The sequence below is a fragment of the Lissotriton helveticus genome, chromosome 9 (assembly GCF_964261635.1).
Source record: "Lissotriton helveticus chromosome 9, aLisHel1.1, whole genome shotgun sequence".
Lineage (NCBI taxonomy): Eukaryota > Metazoa > Chordata > Amphibia > Caudata > Salamandridae > Lissotriton > Lissotriton helveticus.
Genome location: NC_136070.1, coordinates 1,148,638,030 through 1,148,655,153, shown reverse-complemented (window position 1 = coordinate 1,148,655,153; position 17,124 = coordinate 1,148,638,030).

Sequence of the window (17,124 nt, the reverse complement as noted above, 5' to 3'; positions counted from 1 at the left end):
TCTTTCCGGATTTTACCCCCTCAGTGCAAGATGCAAGACGCAAATTCGCCGCCGTGAAAAAGAAACTACAAACCCACGAAATCCCATATGCCATGCTTTATCCTGCAAAATTAAAGATCACACACCGTGGCACTCACCACTTCTTCACCAACCCACAACAGGTGGAGGATTTCCTGAAGCTTCAGAGGAAGGACAGACTCCGGGAAGAGAGAGAGGAACGACGGTCCAGGTCACAATCTCCGTTATCCCAGCAAGACTAATCATGGCAGCCTGTTAATCTTCGTGGTACCATCGCCGGTAACGGACATCCTCTGGTCTTGATGCGACACTTACTGGTGAGGTAACACTTCAAATTTTTTTTTTTTTTTCTTTCACCGATCTACAACATTGACAAGTGCCGGATCACCCACCTCCGTCCCACGGCCGAAATCTGGGACTGGTCCCGGATGCCAGTGGGTGCGAGTAAGGAGGTGGAAGGCAGGTCTGGCGCCCCTTAGACTACGCCTCCAATGGGCGATCCCCATGACTCCTTTCCCCCTTCTGGGGTCAGGGTTATTGTACTTATGATGTTGTTTTTGGTACTGTTTGGGGTGGGGGAGGGAGGGTGGGTGCTGAATGCCCGGCAAGTTGGGGAAGCCGGAGTGGGAGGGTGGAACGCATGCACTGCCTCAATGTTTATCAGATCACTGGCTACTCTAGTAGGAGGCGGACGCTTCAGTGTTGCGGGGTGGAAGTTGATCCGGTCTGTTGGGGTTACCGGAGGGAGGAGTGGAGCGAAGGGTCAGCTAGTTCCTTACAATGTTTTTGGTCATTTGAAGTTATGTCCCAGGGGGAGGAGACCCCAGGGTGGAGGGTTGGGTATTGTCCTAATTTGTCATTCTGCTGAAATTTGTTCGACGCATGTTGCTACACTTACTTGCTCTATTTACTTGTCATTGTGGGGATGGGAGACGTAACTGATTCGCCACCCAAGCTCCGGCTCCAGGTGTTGTCGTGGAATGTGCGAGGGCTCAATAACCCTAGAAAGAAAAGACAGATCTTGGGGTACCTAGACAGGCATGGTGTGGACATAGCTCTTCTGCAGGAGACTCATCTGCTGCCGAGTGGGTCCCCTCTTTTCGCATCCAGGTGGGCCTCGAGCAGGGTCTTTTCGTCTTACTCCAGTTATGCTAGAGGGGTCACGATCCTAGTTCGAAGAAGGGTAGGGTTCGCCCTAGCGGGCACTGACATGGACAGTGGGGGGAGATACTGCATGGTCTGGGGGAAATTGTACTCTCACACAGTGCTCATTGCTTGTTACTATGGCCCGAACACAGATGATCCGTCTGCACTACTCACGTTGTGGGGCAAAATTCAAACCCTGGGCATAGCTCATGTAATACTTGGGGGGGACTTCAATACAGCCGTCCAACCTGTTCTAGACAGATCGCACCCGCAATCGACACATTACACTAACACTCAACGCTCCCTACTGGGACTTCTGGAGGATCACCATTTAGTAGATGCCTGGAGACACTCGCAGCCAACCATGCGCCAGGGTACCCACTATTCCGCAGTTCACTCTACCTGGGCTTGCATAGATTACATCTTCCTAGCGGCAGGCCTTACGCCCTGGATAGTTCGCACCATTCACCTGGCTCGTACCTTTTCGGACCACTCACCGGTCCTCCTTACCCTGCGCGTTCCCCATGAAGTCTCCCCTTATTTAAGCTGGCGCCTCAACCCCGCGCATCTTGCAGATTCCGCCTTTAAGTCGGAACTTGAAGTGGACATACAGGACTTCTTCGACCGTAATATTGACTCAGTTGGCAGCCTAACTACGGTCTGGGAGGCTTTCAAAGTCACCGTCAGGGGCTGGTGCATTTCCAAAGGTGGTGGAGTACTCAAATCCCTGCGGGGAGAGCTGCGCAGGTTGGAATCCGAGTTACGCTCACTTGAGAGGGAAGTCACTCGCGGCGCGACGGGAAATGAGAAACGGGCTCAGCTCAGGGAGAAGATCAATGAATATTCGGAAGCAGCGGATAAAGAGAGTCAATTCCGAGGTAAACCCTACATGGCGCGCATATATGGCGAGGGAGATAGGCCGGGTAGGGCCCTTGCCACAGCAGTAAAACCCCCTCGACATTGTAATTACGTCACATCTCTGTGCGATGATCATCAGGTGCCTCATAGGGACCTACCGGGGCAGCTCCGTATACTCACGGATCATTACAAGGCGCTGTACTCCTCACAGAGGCGGGAGCCGCTGGAGCTCCATACATACCTTGACGACACGGCTATTGCCTGGTTAGGCCCGTCGCAACAGAAATTCTTGCACCTCGACCTAGAGCTGGATGAAATAAAGGACGCCATAATGTCCATGAAATCTGGCAAATCCCCGGGATCGGATGGGCTACCGATAGATTTCTATAAAACCTACATCCACATACTTGCCCCCATCCTGAAGCAGGTGTATTACGCGGCTCTTGAGGAAGGCACGCTGCCCGACAGTATGAGAGAGGCTCTGATAGCGTCACTGCTTAAACCAGGTAAACCTCCGAAGCTTTGCGACTCCTACCGCCCCCTGTCACTTTTAAATACTGATGTAAAAATATTAGCTAAAGTGCTCGCGACGCGCCTGAATCTTCTTATGGAGAGGCTGGTACTCCCTGACCAGGCGGGGTTCGTCCCGAATCGTGCGACTTCGCACAATCTTCGTACCCTGCAGGCGGTCATGCAAGATATAGACCCCAAATGTGAAGCAGCTGCAATATTCTTAGATGCTACCAAAGCATTCGACTCCCTGGAATGGGATTACCTCTTGGAATTACTGGAACGGATGGGAACTCCATTCAGCTTTTTGGATTGGATAAAACTTTTGTACACCAAACCTCGGGCGTCGGTACTCCTAAACGGGTCCCGATCCGCACCCTTCGAGATACATAGAGGAACCCGACAGGGTTGCCCATTATCTCCAGTGTTATTTGCGATAGCAATCGAACCCCTGGCAGCCAAACTCCGCCAGCACCATAACCACAGGTCCCTGATATACCCAGAACGTCAACTGCTCGTCTCCTTATATGCGGACGACATTACTTTATACGTGCATAAACCGCGAGATAATCTCAATCCCCTACTGCGCGAGGTTACCAAATTTGGAGCGATAGCGGGGGTACAAATCAACTGGTCCAAGTCAGCCCTGTTCCCCCTCACTGATAACACTCCCCAGTTCCCCCTTGACTACCCGCTAGTATGGGCACAGGACGAGATAAAGTACTTGGGAGTCGTAGTGACCAGAAACCGTGATGCTCTGTTCAGAGCGAACTATGGTACGGTCCTTGACAAATTAACGGACAGCATCACGAAATGGATTCATCTTCCGCTATCCATGGCAGGGCGCGTATCCATGATCAATATTGGTCATACTCCCTAAGCTGCTGTACCTCTTCACGAATATTCCCTATAGTCCAGGCCCGCATTTCTTTAAGGCGTTGGAGTCCCAACTCTCCCGACTTATATGGGGGGGGAAACAGGCTCGGCTAAAACTGACGACGCTTATGTTACCTTACCATCTGGGTGGATTTGAGGTGCCGAACTTCCGATTGTACTATGACTGTGCACAGGGCCACTTTGCTTCCTACTGGCTACATCCCCCGCCGTTCATGGCGCACCTCGCTGTGGAAGACGGATATATGCGACCAGAAAAACCGTCGGGGTACCTTTATAAGGAGGTTAGTGTCACGGACCGGGACCCATCCACGGTAGATTGTACAGTACGAGCCTGGCGTAGAATCGCAGAGCGCATGGGGGTGACCCTTATGTATTCCCCAACAATGATTCTGGCATTTGACCCTAGAGTGAGTGTTGCCCGAGAGGAAATAGGCCGTAAACTACTCTCCAAACTAGCCCTTTACAAATGGGGAGACTTGTACGTGAATGGCAAGTTTCGCACGAAGGCTCAATTCTTCGGGGAGCAAACTCCTTCTGTTATGGACACATTCCTATACACGCGGCTCCGACAGAATATCAAATCTGTAACACCGCAGTTCCCTGATGAGCCGGAGACCTTTGCGCCCCTGCATGCACTGCTACAACAGGACACCCCGAAACACGTTGTTTCCATGCTCTACAACCACACATATGCATCTTCTGCTCCCCCGGAACTGCGTGCAAGACGTGACTGGGACGAGGACTTAGACCCTCCCCTTTCGGATGAACAATGGGAGGACAGCTGCTCCCATACAGTTTCGGTGACGGGAAATGCTCGCCTTAGGCTGATTCACTATAAATTCCTCCACCGCCTATATTATACCCCTGCCAAACTGCACCGATTTGGTCTTCGTGAAGATGACCGTTGCGCCAGATGCGGACAGGCAGGAGCGGATTTTATGCACTTAGCGTGGTCATGCCCGGCAGTCGCGCTGTATTGGACACAGGTGACGGAGGCCATGTCCACAATGGTAGGGATAGAATTAGAAGCCTGTCCCAGGGTTGCATTATTGGGGCTCCCCACCGCATCGAATAACAGATTCCGGAAGTTCACTGCAATGGGCTTCCTACTTGCAAAACGCCAAGTGGCGTGCAGATGGGGCCGGGGCCGTGCCCCCAAATTCAAAATGTGGTTGACGACAATGTCAACCTGGCAAGACCAGCTGCACAGTTACGCTGAATTACTTCCACATAAATCGCGTCCCAAGGATCTATGGGGCCCGCTCACCGCCTACCTGCTCCGCGCCCAATCAGCTGCTGAAGCTGGTAGTGACTCCCAGTCGTGAGGACGCGATAGAGCGCGCCTGACACCTGCCTGCTGGGACACATCCGGCTGGGATTTATTGCATGCAATGCTCCTCTACGCGCGATTACTAGAGCCGTAGAGGGGGAAGTGAGAGGTGGCACTTGGATCGCTCCCGGTGCGCATGAGAGTCGAAGGCGTGGACTGCTACCTGTGCTGCTTGGCCCAGCTAATCTCCTCCCTCCCACCCCCCCCCACCCCCTCCCCCCGCCCTCCTTCCTCTCCTCCCCCCCCCCTCCTCCCCACCCTCGCACAGTGCACATGATTCGGCATTTCAGGTAAGAACAATGCCCCCATGCCAGGAGACTGGCATAGTCTATACGCATAGCCCCCCCCCCCTCCCCCTAGTGGGAAGCACATGCCTGCCTGTACACTATGATATGCACCATACATTCCACCGCTAGGAGTCACAACACACCGGACTTGGAGTCAGGAGACCCTGACCGTCCACCACCCCCCACGGGGAAATCATAGAGGAATAGGAGTGACCCTCTTCGTTCTGTATCGAGTTGTTGTTAATGTTTACAGAGCGACAAAATGTAAAAATTAGACCTCAAGGAAATAAGTACTGCAATTAACGGATTGTATGCTGGCGGTAATACGCTTCATTCTACAGCTTGGTATAACTGTTAACGCGGCCGGCCCATGTGGGTTGTAGGCGACATGCTGTGTAAGAAATTGGCACCGAGCCCAGAGCCGGGGTAGGTGATAAAGCTGTACACTGTCGCTGCCGGCCTATCGGAATGGGTTGTAGGCACAAAGCTGTGGATTACCTCTGTAATAACAATAAAGGTCTTCAAAAACAAAACAAAAAAAAAACAAAAAAAATAAAAATAAATACCTGTGCAAGAGTGAAATTGGGAAACGGAGTCTGTACAATGAGGAGTATACCAACGTACCAAGGTCTAAAACAAGGCTGTGTTTTAGCTCCTACCCTTTTTAACCTCTTCCTCTCCGACCTCTCGAGTGTACTGGAGTCACCCACCATCATTAGCTAACAATCGAATACCTTGTTTACAATACGCAGACGACATAGTATTGCTGATTAAAACGCCAATTGGCTTACAAAGAGCACTAAATAAATTAGCAGCATACTCGAAACCGGAAGGGCTGGAATTAAACACAGAAAAAACAAAAGTGGTCCGTCTAGTAGACCCTCAAAAGTTTAAGTATAAACGGATGGCGAATGGTGAAAAGGTGGAAGGACAAGGGTTTTATAAGTACCTTGGAATTATAATGTCACAAGGAGCGAAACACACGGAGCACAAAACAACAACACAAGCCAAAGCCCAATCTTTAATCTTCGCTTACCGTTTACTAAAAGCAAAAATGGACTGCCCAAATTATAAGCACCTGTTAAAAGTTATGACGGCCCAAATTTTACCCACCCTATCCTACGGTCTGGTTCTTGGTGTGGCAAGGAAGCCGACCTATTAAATGATCTACAAATCAAAATCTATAAAGCTGTTTTTAATCTCCCAAAATCTGCCTCAGCGTCGCAAGTCAGGCTTGAATTTGGACTGCAAAACCAGAAATTCAGGAGCATGAGCGGCTTCGTGAAACTCTGTTACAAACTTAGATCTGCAGATCCAGATACAATGGACTGGCTAAGCTGGGAAGAAATTAAAAAACAAGGGGAGACCGGAACCCCGTGCACCTTGGGAAAGTATTTGAAATCCTGTTTGAAAGAGTTGGAGCTGGAATCAGCATGGGAATCCGGGATGGATAAAGTAGGCCTAAGTAGATCGGCTAACGTGGCAGCAAAAAGGAAATCCTTTCAAGAAGATAAATGTATACTTACAAAACGTCGGCAAGGCTGGACTATTATCAACTCTTTTACAGCAGGAAAACCACATGCTTACTTGACTTCCCATTTCAGCGAGTATCTAAAAAGAACATTCACAGATTACAGGATGGGTATGCAAATCTCGAAGGATCTACTACCATCCTGGAAAGGTACCTACCAGACAGAGCAATGTCGGCTATGTGGTTACAAAACAGAAACCTTAGCCCATTTCCTTTGTGTATGTTCTGCATTCACGGCACAGAGGCTACGACTTCTGAAATCTATTTTTAACGAGCTAAAGATCCGTTCCTGTATACAAGCCGTAACAAGTTGGTTGGGAAGCAGTTCTATAATTCAGGTGTGCCGGGGGAATCAAATTCCTGGCAGAGGTGAAAAAACGTCTGGACCAAACCGAACAGGCGGAAGGCCAATGAGGCGGGACATCATGGCCACCCTAACTCCAGGGATTGTAAAGGAAATCTTGAACCTGCAATAACAGACTGAGAACCCTAGATAGGTGGAGTGTCTCTGGATGAAAGTTTATAATATTGTTTTACATTATTTCCTAGCTGCGGAGCAGTAACAATTTTAGTAAAACGTATTACATTTTGTACTACTATTTTATCATGTGAAAATTGTAATAATTGTAATTAATTATGCAATAAACTTTTTGACTTGACTTGTCCATGAAGGTCACTTCGGTAGAAGCCTCACTAAATCACGGATGAGGCAGCGCTTTTGGTTCCCAGGTATGGACGCCATGGTCGGGGCCAAGGTAATACGATTGCTCAGTATGTGCAAGCAGTGACAAGGCCAAGGTTGTCCATGGGGAAACCATTTCCCCAGTGACCGTTCCTGACAAACCTTGGGAAAAGGTTTCTTTAGACATCATTGGTCCTATCAATAGGGCTGAGGTGACCAAACACTATGCTCTAGTCATGGTAGATTACCATTCGCATTGGGTGGTTACCAGAAGGGTTCATGAAATTATCACAGAGCACATCATAACATTTTTTAAAGACTCTGGGGTATATTATCAAGGGGTTTTATCTCCGCTTTTTTGGCTTTAAAAGCCAAGAAAGCGGAGATAAAATTATCTCCCTATTACCAAGCTGTCGCTAACACCAGTTAGCGACAGCTAATAGGAGATAGCGACCATCATGGGCCCCACTTTGCATGTCAGTGATATTTATCACTAATGATATGCAAAGTGGGCGTGCCAAGATGTTAGCGACTGGAAACAGTCGCTAACATCGCTATCTCCTATTACCAACTTTTGGAGATATTTGCGCTAAGGGCGAATATCTCCAAAAGCTAACACCTGCCCTGAGCAGTTCTTAGCCATGTTATCCAATGGGAGGTGGATAACATGGCTAAGAGCATTTGCTCGATAATGCATGAATATCGCTGACTTTTCAGCGATATTCATGCATTGCGGGCGTTTTTTATCGCATTTGCGATAAACCTTGCTAATAGCAAGGTTTATCTGCGATAAAAATCGCCGATGTGCGGCGATAATTTTTGTCTCTAAACAAGTTAGAGACAAAAATTATCGCTAGTTGTTGATAATATACCCCTCATTCTATTGTGAAGGTATCCAAGCCACTATCATAACTGATAACAGAGTGCAATGTACGTCTTCTGCAGTGGTGTAGTTTCTTCCCCATCTCAACATTTCCTATTTTTAGACAGCTTTATACTGCCCAAGGGCCAATGCGCTGGTGGAGAGAATCAATGGCATGGTTAAGGAATACATCCAGTTAGCTTGCGTAAAACACTTCGAAGTGGATAATGCCTTGCAGGAGATGCTGTGGGCATACCATACCACTCCCAGTTCTGTAACATGTGTTTCGCTCAATACTGCCCTTAAGGGGAAGAAACCCTGTACCAAATTATTTCCTGCTTGGTTGGGTGGTGGGGACAGAATAGTACATGATGCAATCCTGGTCAAAGTCAAAATTGCACTTCACAAGGCTAAGTGCGAGAGCCAATACAACGCCAAACATTGCACCAAGAGTCAACTATGGAATGTGGGGGACTGGGTGTATGTAAACAAGGCCAAGTGGCCGTGATGGTTCCATGTTCAAATTCTTTCAACCCATGCACATTGCTTCAACAAAACGAAATGTAGCCATAAAGGACAATGGGCAATGTTGGAGCATGGACAGGCTTGTCCGCCACAACCCTTGTCCTTTGACTTCCAGCAAGAGTTCTTCAGGTGGAATGGAGTCTGGCCTTTGAATCAGAGATGTTACTGCACTTCACGAATCCAAAGTGCGGTCTGGCTTAGAGACCATGTCATGGATACCTGAATTGTTTCCCTTGGAAGTGTCAGCTATTTTCTGTTGTTCCTTCCCTGCCCCTCTCTTCTCCTCCACCTGCCTTTCCCCATACTTCTTCTCTTTCCAGTGCATCGTTGCTTCCTCTCCTTCCTTTTGATCCTTAAGGGTAAAGCTGTGTTTTAAGTTAGAATCTTCCCTCTTGGTACCTTCCTCCTCCCCTCCCCTCCATTGTTTATTAGAATGTTCCTGCTGAGGGTTCTGACGCCTGCCTTAGAATGTTGGGAGTATTCCTGTGAGGCAAGCTGGCTGTGACAGAGGTGGAGCAGTGGGGACCATCAATAAAGCCTTTAGTGAACCCACCTGGGAGTTTGTACTTCTTCCATCAGCAGAACGTCTTTGTAACACTATGGTTTCAAAATATCATGGTATCCAGAGCAAAGGTTGATTAGGTTCAGGTCCTTTTGGACAAAGAGCAGGAATTACACTCGATTTCCTCTTCACATAGCCTCGCCCTGCGCAAAATGCTGCAGTGCATTGCTCTGCCCTGGGTAGGCATTCCATTGGCATTGCGTAGGTATTCCTATGCAACTCCAATGGTTCCGACTCATTCCCAGATTTACAAGACCCATGAAACCTGGGTATGCATCAAAAAGATACACCTCCCCAGCAGAGGAGTAACAAGGAGAAATATAATTGCTTCTCCTCGTTATTTCCTCTTTCTATGTGTGCTGGGTTCTGCAGCACATATAGAAAGAGGACAACTCTCAGGTTTGTTTTTGTGCAGGAAGATCTCTTCCTGCACGAAACAATCCAGCATGCAACGCAGCCAACCTTGCACCATGGTGCAAGGGTACCTGCATTTGTGCTAGGCAGACCATTGTGCACAAGCGCAGGACGAAAAGTCAGGAATGCACCGTATTACTTAAATAAGGCATATTCCTGCCCTTTCCCAGTGTCGCAGTGCAGCAAGTTGCACTGCACCATTAGTTCGTAAATTTGCCCCCTAGTTCCTAGGTACCTGACATTCTGTTGCATAGAGATAGTGATTTGCAAATTGCACTGAAATGTGAGGGCAGGAATGAAAGCTTGAAAAATCCCAGTAGTTTTAAAAACATGCTTTTTAACAGATGTGTTGAAATCTAAATTGTGGAATTAAGATTCATCTGCCTGTTATGAAGGTGTTGAACTACTACAAAATATAGTCCATGGGGTGTCATTGTCTACCACACATTTTAATTAGCATTCTCTACCGAGAACAGTATGTTAGTAATGGAACCATTGCAGGAGTAGATCTAATTGTGTATATTCGCAGATGTCTAAATTGAATCTAAAATGAGCATTGTAAAAATGAGTTGCTCTCTCTGATAATTTTAAATATGCCTGAATTTCATGATTCTGTCCTGGGTGTGATTTGCCTATAGGGGAATCAGTCAGTGCCCGATAGGTGGGTCTGACAGATCAGTGTGTGGGCTGTTTTGTTTAGCAGTTGTGGGACGGTCTTATTGCTATGTAGGCCTGTTTTTACTGTTGATTTTCCTGATATTACCACTTTTTAAGATATATCCTTCAATAATGGGGATCACTTTCTATGTCATTTTGTCCCAGTCCGACGCTCAATCAATCATGAAATTTGTAAAGCACATTACTTACCCGTGAGGGTCTCAAGGTGCTGGGGTGGGGGTGGGGGGGCGCCGCTACTGCTCGAAGAGCCTGGTCTTGAGTAGTCTCCTGAAGGTAAATAGGTCTTGGGTCTGCCGTAGGAGGATGGGGAGGGTGTTCCAGGTCTTGGCAGCTAGGTAGGAGAAGGGCCTGCCGCTGACGGTCGCTCTTTGGATTGGGGTATGGTAGCGAGGGCGTGGTCGGCGGAGCGGAACTGGCGGTCCGGGGTGAAGAAGGTGAGTGGTCTGTTGAGGTATGCTGGTCCGGTGTCGTGGAGTGCCTTGTGTGCATGGATGAGGAGTTTGAAGGTAATCTTCTTGTTGACGGGCAGCCAGTACAGATCTCTCAGGTGGGGTATGATGTGGCTATGTCGAGGGATGTCAAGGATCAGGCGGGCAGAGGCGTTCTGCATGAGTTGCAGTCGTTTCAGCAGTTTAGCCAAAGCTCCCGCGTAAAGGGCTTTTCCGTAGTCCAGCCTGCTGCTGACAAGGGCCTGGGTGACTGTTCTTCTTGTGTCAGTTGGGATCCACCTGTAGATCTTCCAGAGCATACAGAGGGTGTTGAAGCAGGAGGAGGAGACGGCGTTGACTTGCTTGGTCATGGAGAGTGTTCAGTCAATGATGAACCCCAGGTTGCATGCCTGGTCGATGGGTGTTGGTGCTGCTCCCAGGGTGGTCAGCCACCAGGAGGAGTCCCAGGCTGAGGGGATGGAGCCGAGGATGAGGACCTCCGTCTTGTCCGAGTTCCGCATCAGACGGCTGTTCTTCATCCATTCGGCGACAGCTTTCATTCCTTCGTTGAGGTTGGTTTTGGCCGTGACTGGGTCCTTGGTGAGGGAGAGGATCAGCTGTGTGTCGTCGGCATAGGTGATGATGTTGAGGTCGTGCAGTCTGGCGACGTGGGTGAGCGGGCCATGTAGATGTTGAACAATGTCAGGCTGAGGGATGATCCTTGGGGTACGCTGCAGATGATCTTGGAAGCCTTGGACCAGAAAGGGGGGAGGCGGACGCTCTGGCTTCTGCAGGAGAGGAAGGAGGTGGTCCATTCCAGAGCCTTGTCTCGGATCCCTGCGTTGTGGAGGCGTTTGCATAGAGTGCAGTGGCAGTCAGTGGCGAAGGCGGCTTATATGTCCAGGAGGATGAGGTCCACGGTTTCGCCTTTGTCCAGCAGGACCCTGATGTTGTCATGGCAATGAGGGTGGTTTTAGTGCTGTGGTTGCTGTGGAATCCGGACAAGGCCGGGTCCAGGATGTTGTTCTTCTTGAGGTAGCGGGTCAGCTGTTTGTTGACGGCTTTCTCCATGACCTTTGCTGGGAACGGGAGCAGAGAAATGGGCCGGAAGTTCTTGAGGTCTCTCGGGTCCGCCTTGGGTTTCTTGAGCAGGGCGTTGATCCCGGCGTGCTTCCCGCTCTCCGGGAAGGTTGCGGTTTTGAAGGAGATGTTGATGGCCTTGCGGAGATGGGGTGTGTTGAAGATGTGGTGTGGGCATGGGTCTGACGGGGAGCCGGAGTGGATGGTGTTCATGATCTTGAGGGTGTCGTCGTCGATGTGCGTCCAAGTGAGCAGGGGGTTGCTGTGGGTGGTGGCCGTGGGGTCTGAGGTGTCGTTGGGGTGGTCAGGTTGTCGAAGCTGTCGTGGATGTCGACGATATTGCGGTGGAAGAAGGTGGCAAGAGAGTTGCACAGGTCTTGCGATGGTGGGATGTTGTTGGTGTTGGAGCTGGGGTTGGAGAGTTCCTTCAGGATGTTGAAGAGCTCTTTGCTGTTGTGTGCGTTGTTGTTGAGGCAGTCCTTGAAGGAGGTCCTTTTTGCGGCTCTGATGAGGTGATGGTGTTGACGTGGTTCTCCGGTGTCTGTTTGCGGTGCCATTTCTTCTCTAGTTTTCGGCAGGTTTGTTTGGAAGTCTGGAATTCTGCAGAGAACCAGCAGGCATTTTTAGTGGTGTGTCCGTTGAAGGGTTTCTTGAACGGGGCGAGAGTGTTGGCACAGTCGTCGATCCAACGCCTGAGGTTGCTGGCGGTGTTGTCGGCGGGTGGGCGTACGGCGAGGGCAGTGTTTAGCTGGTCTTCGGTGATTTTGCTCCAGCTGCGGCGGAGGACCTGTTGGGTGTGGTGGTGCGTGGTGGGGTTCTGGAAGGTGAAGTGTATGCAACGATGGTCGGTCCAGTGGAGTTCGGTGGTGTGGCAGAAGGAGATGTGGGGGCTTGCGGAGTAGATGAGATCAAGCATGTGGCCAGCAGAGTTGGTGGGCTCAGAGTCTAGTAGAAGAAGGATCATCAGAAGGCTGGATCACTCCTCAAGAAGCGAGATACCTAATTACAGCGCATCCAGTGACTCCATATTTCTACTGCCTCCCGAAGATACACAAGGCCCAGAGACCGCCTCCTGGACGGCCCATTATTTCTGGGATAGGTTCGTTACTCGAGCCTCTATCTACTTTCGTAGATTTCTTTTTGAAACCTATAGTCAAGGAAACACCAACATACCTACAAGACACTGGGGATGTGCTTAGACTATTAGCTGATGCAGAGTTCGACGTTGAGACAGACCTGCTGGTTAGCTTCGACGTTGAGTCTTTGTACACTTCAATCCCGCAACAAGAAACATTGGATTGCATCAGAATCCTCTTAGAGGCCAGACAAATGGACACGATAACAGCAGTAGCCTTCATAATGGAGTGCGCAAGGCTCGCCATGATGGAAAACTTTTTCCAGTACCAAAATGAGCTTTATCTCCAGGTCTCAGGGACCTCAATGGGGAGTGTCTTTGCACCCAGCCTGGCCAATCTGTACATGCACCAATTTGAACAAGATCATGTATTGAACCACAGTAACCCCTTTATCCATCAGGTGGTACTGTGGAAAAGATACATTGACGACATTTTGGTGATTTGGAGAGGGTCATCCACCGAGGTGTCGTCTTTTCATACATGGTTGAACTCAAGGAATCAGTTTCTCAAGTTCACCATGGAGAGTAGCAAAGAAAAACTCGCGTACCTTGACCTCCAGATTTTTCCAGCAGAGGGAGGCCTACAAAGTGAACTCTTCAAGAAGCCCATGGCACGAAACTCGCTACTATCATTCCGGAGTTTCCATCCGCAATCATTGCGTGAGAATTTGCCTGTAGGCCAATTTCTCAGGGTTAGACGGAATTGTTCCTCCAACACTCTATACAATCACCATGCTGAAGAACTGTCATCCAACCTGAGAGATCGGCACTATCCAAACCATCTTGTATGCCGAGCTTGTAAGAGAGCCTTCAATAACAACCGGGAGGCACTCCTGCAACATAAGAGGTCAGATGCTACCAGAGACCGGATGACCATGGTTCAAACCTTTACCACATCCTCGAATGTGGTGAAGAAGACCATACTGAAGCATTGGAAGATCTTAAACACAGCGGCAGGTGCAATACCTCGACCATTGTTCGCATTTAGGAGAGGACCATCCATTCGGGACAGCTTGGTTCATACCAGACCATGGAGTGATGTGAAACAAATCACGAACATCCGCTGGAATACCAACCCAGTACAAGGCCATTACCCTTGTGGCAATTGCGCGGCCTGTCCACAGACACGCAAGACTCTAACGATTGACATTGACACCAATAGACCTTGGAGGCTAACTAGACATACGAACTGCAACTCAGAGAAACTGATCTATCTGATCACCTGTCCCTGCAAGAAGCAGTATGTGGGCCATACAACGAGATTGATCAAGTCTCGCATCAGCGAACATAAAAGCACGATCCGTTGTAGGAAACAATCCACAGGCCTGACAAATCACTTCTTAGAGGCAAAACACAAAGCAGAGGACCTTATATGGGTGGTACTGGAACAGCCATACATCCCGCCACACATCTCTGATGTTTCGCATTTTCTTTTTGTCAAGGAGCAACGGTGGATTTTTAAACTGAAATCTGACGTTAATGGGCTGAATGACAACATTCCGTGGCTCTCGATCTGAGTGCAACATTTGCCATCTGGTACTCCTCCGTCACTATAATGTGTGTTGATCCCATACCTTTACATACTGAGGCCTCCATACTGTCCTTCGTAATTCTAGTCTGATTGACCTATGGGGCGCTTCTATATTACAGGTAGATATCACTGAACATCGAGGTTTACAATCTCTAACCTCTGTGCTCTTATCAGCACCTGTATCATATGCTAGTCAATATCTCCCAGCCGACTATGCGTTCACAAGTAACAATATGGTCTTTGTTGATTATAAAGAGGTGCCTAGCTCGGTACCCATCTAATTGTATCGGGCTTTTGTTGCTATGGGTCTGATCTGGCTTTAATCTGTCTTTTGCCAAATTTAACTATCACTGGGGGATATCCACCTTGGGCTCAGGAAGGTTTGATCAACATTTCATCCTTCTTTTCAATACCCAGCATTCGCCCTGGGAGGTTATAGAACCGAGTTCTCTTAAGCCATTAAGAGCTGTATACTGACGCTTTAGTTCGGTTTCGGCCGGCGCTTGTCGCCGAATTTAGCTAACTATACAAAGGATCCCTGGTAGACCTGGTGTATGCAGCGATATACACATCCTCTCGCGCAGTGGCGTTTCTTACACGCGCGAGGAATCACGCGTGTTGACTGGGCATGCGCAACTCACGGAGGTGAGTGTCATCCCAACGCGCATGCGCCTGGCAACAACGCGTGTTGACTCGGCATGCGCGACCCGTGGAGGGGAATGTATTTCCAACGCGCATGCGCGTTCGACGACCCCCAGCATCTGCGCATGCGATGACGATAGTGTCATAACAGCGCGCATGCGCCGCTGCACCACTGAGACGATCAGCTGAGCCCAATCAGTTACTCAGCTTGAGTATAAAATCGCGTCCAACCTGCCCGTCGGTGCCTCCCCTTCGGCTTGAGATCCCGCCGCGAGGTACCGACGGACAGGTAAGATAGGACTGGAGGGTTTGCTTGAAGTTTTGATTACATATCAAGAATGCTGGCCCAACAATGCTAGTTTTGACTGGAGGGAAGGATGTTAGAATGTGGGGTAACTCTCACGTTTTTTCACCAGCAACACCATACAGCTGGTGAATGTACATGAGAACATCACATAGCGCTAATCCATAATATGCTAAAGGGGGCTGTAGATGCTAGTCGTTTAATGCCTCCATCTGGTTCATCGTGGGAGGGACCAATTTTGGACAGATCAGAAAATAACTGGGTTCTGTAAACAGTACATAGAGTTAAATTCTAGTGACAGTTATCTAATAAAAGAACTGTCTTTATTTACATGTTTAGAGCGGTGCCTTATTCTTCCGAGCAGTTGCCGGGTGAGGTGAGGCCTACTTCCCACATATCGATGGGTAAGTGTTACACCAATGTTCTTGAAATAATATACAGATTATCTGTTGGTGACGTAATACAGCGCACCACTCGTTTGGCCATCACAAAGTAGTGATGGGCCTTTCTGAGTCTAGTTTAACTATCACTGGTTTTGCACAGTAATAGCACGTTTCACTAAGTGCACACTCAAGCTGAATGAGTCGATCAAAAAAGCCATCGACACTATAGCTCCTCTAAAAAAACATAAACAACATCCAATGTCAAAACAAGAAAAATGGTACACAAAGGAATTGAGAGCAGAGAAACAAAAATGCCGACGGGCTGAAAAAGCCTGGCGGAAAACAAAAACCGATGATAGTCGGAGAATCTTCTTGAATGCTCAAGCAGAGTACTATAAAAACATAAAGTTGGCTAGGAAACAACAACTAACCCAGCAAATAGCAGAAGCAGGAAACAGCCCCAAGGAACTTTTTCATATTCTGCAAAACTTCATAAAACCCACGGCATGTGAAAGCTCCGATGATTTTTCACAGGATCTGTGTGACAAAATCTCTCTATTTTTTGAAGATAAAATTAACATCATCTATGAGAAAATAGTAGTAGCCAACAACGTCATGAAAAATAACATCAAAACTTGTTCTATCTCAACTCCTTCCATATATAATAAACCTTTTCTGACGTCATTCCCCTCGATTGATCACACAGAGCTTCTGACTCTTTGTAACCATATAAAAACAGGTTCCCCTAATGATTTGATTCCAGCTAAAATGCTTGGTCCCCTGATCCCTTTACTAGGTCCTCACATCCTTGAAGTGGTCAATATCTCCCTCAAGACTGGCCAGGTCCCGGCAGATTGGAAAAAGGCAGTGGTGAACCCGATAAGGAAAAAGTCATCATCTCCCTGGACAGACCTTTCCAACTTACGCCCTATCTCTCTCCTACCTTACCTGGGCAAGATCACGGAGAAGCACGTGAACACCTATCTCTCCCAACATCTTGAAGCGACGGACGGCCTGGACTACTCTCAATCTGGGTTCAGGCCGAACCACAGCACAGAATCAGCACTTCAAACAGTGACCAATAACATCAAAATGGCACTGGATGATGGTTGCTCTATGATTCTGGTGCTGCTGGATCTTTCCGCCGCTTTTGATACGGTGTCTCACAAGGTGCTTCTCCATCGCCTAAGGGAGGTGGGAATAGAAGGAGAGGCCTTGGCGTGGTTGGAGAGTTTTCTGTCCGGGCGTTCCCAAGAGGTTAGGTTGGGCTCCCATAAATCCATCCATAGGGAGCTCAATAAAGGAGTGCCACAGGGCTCTT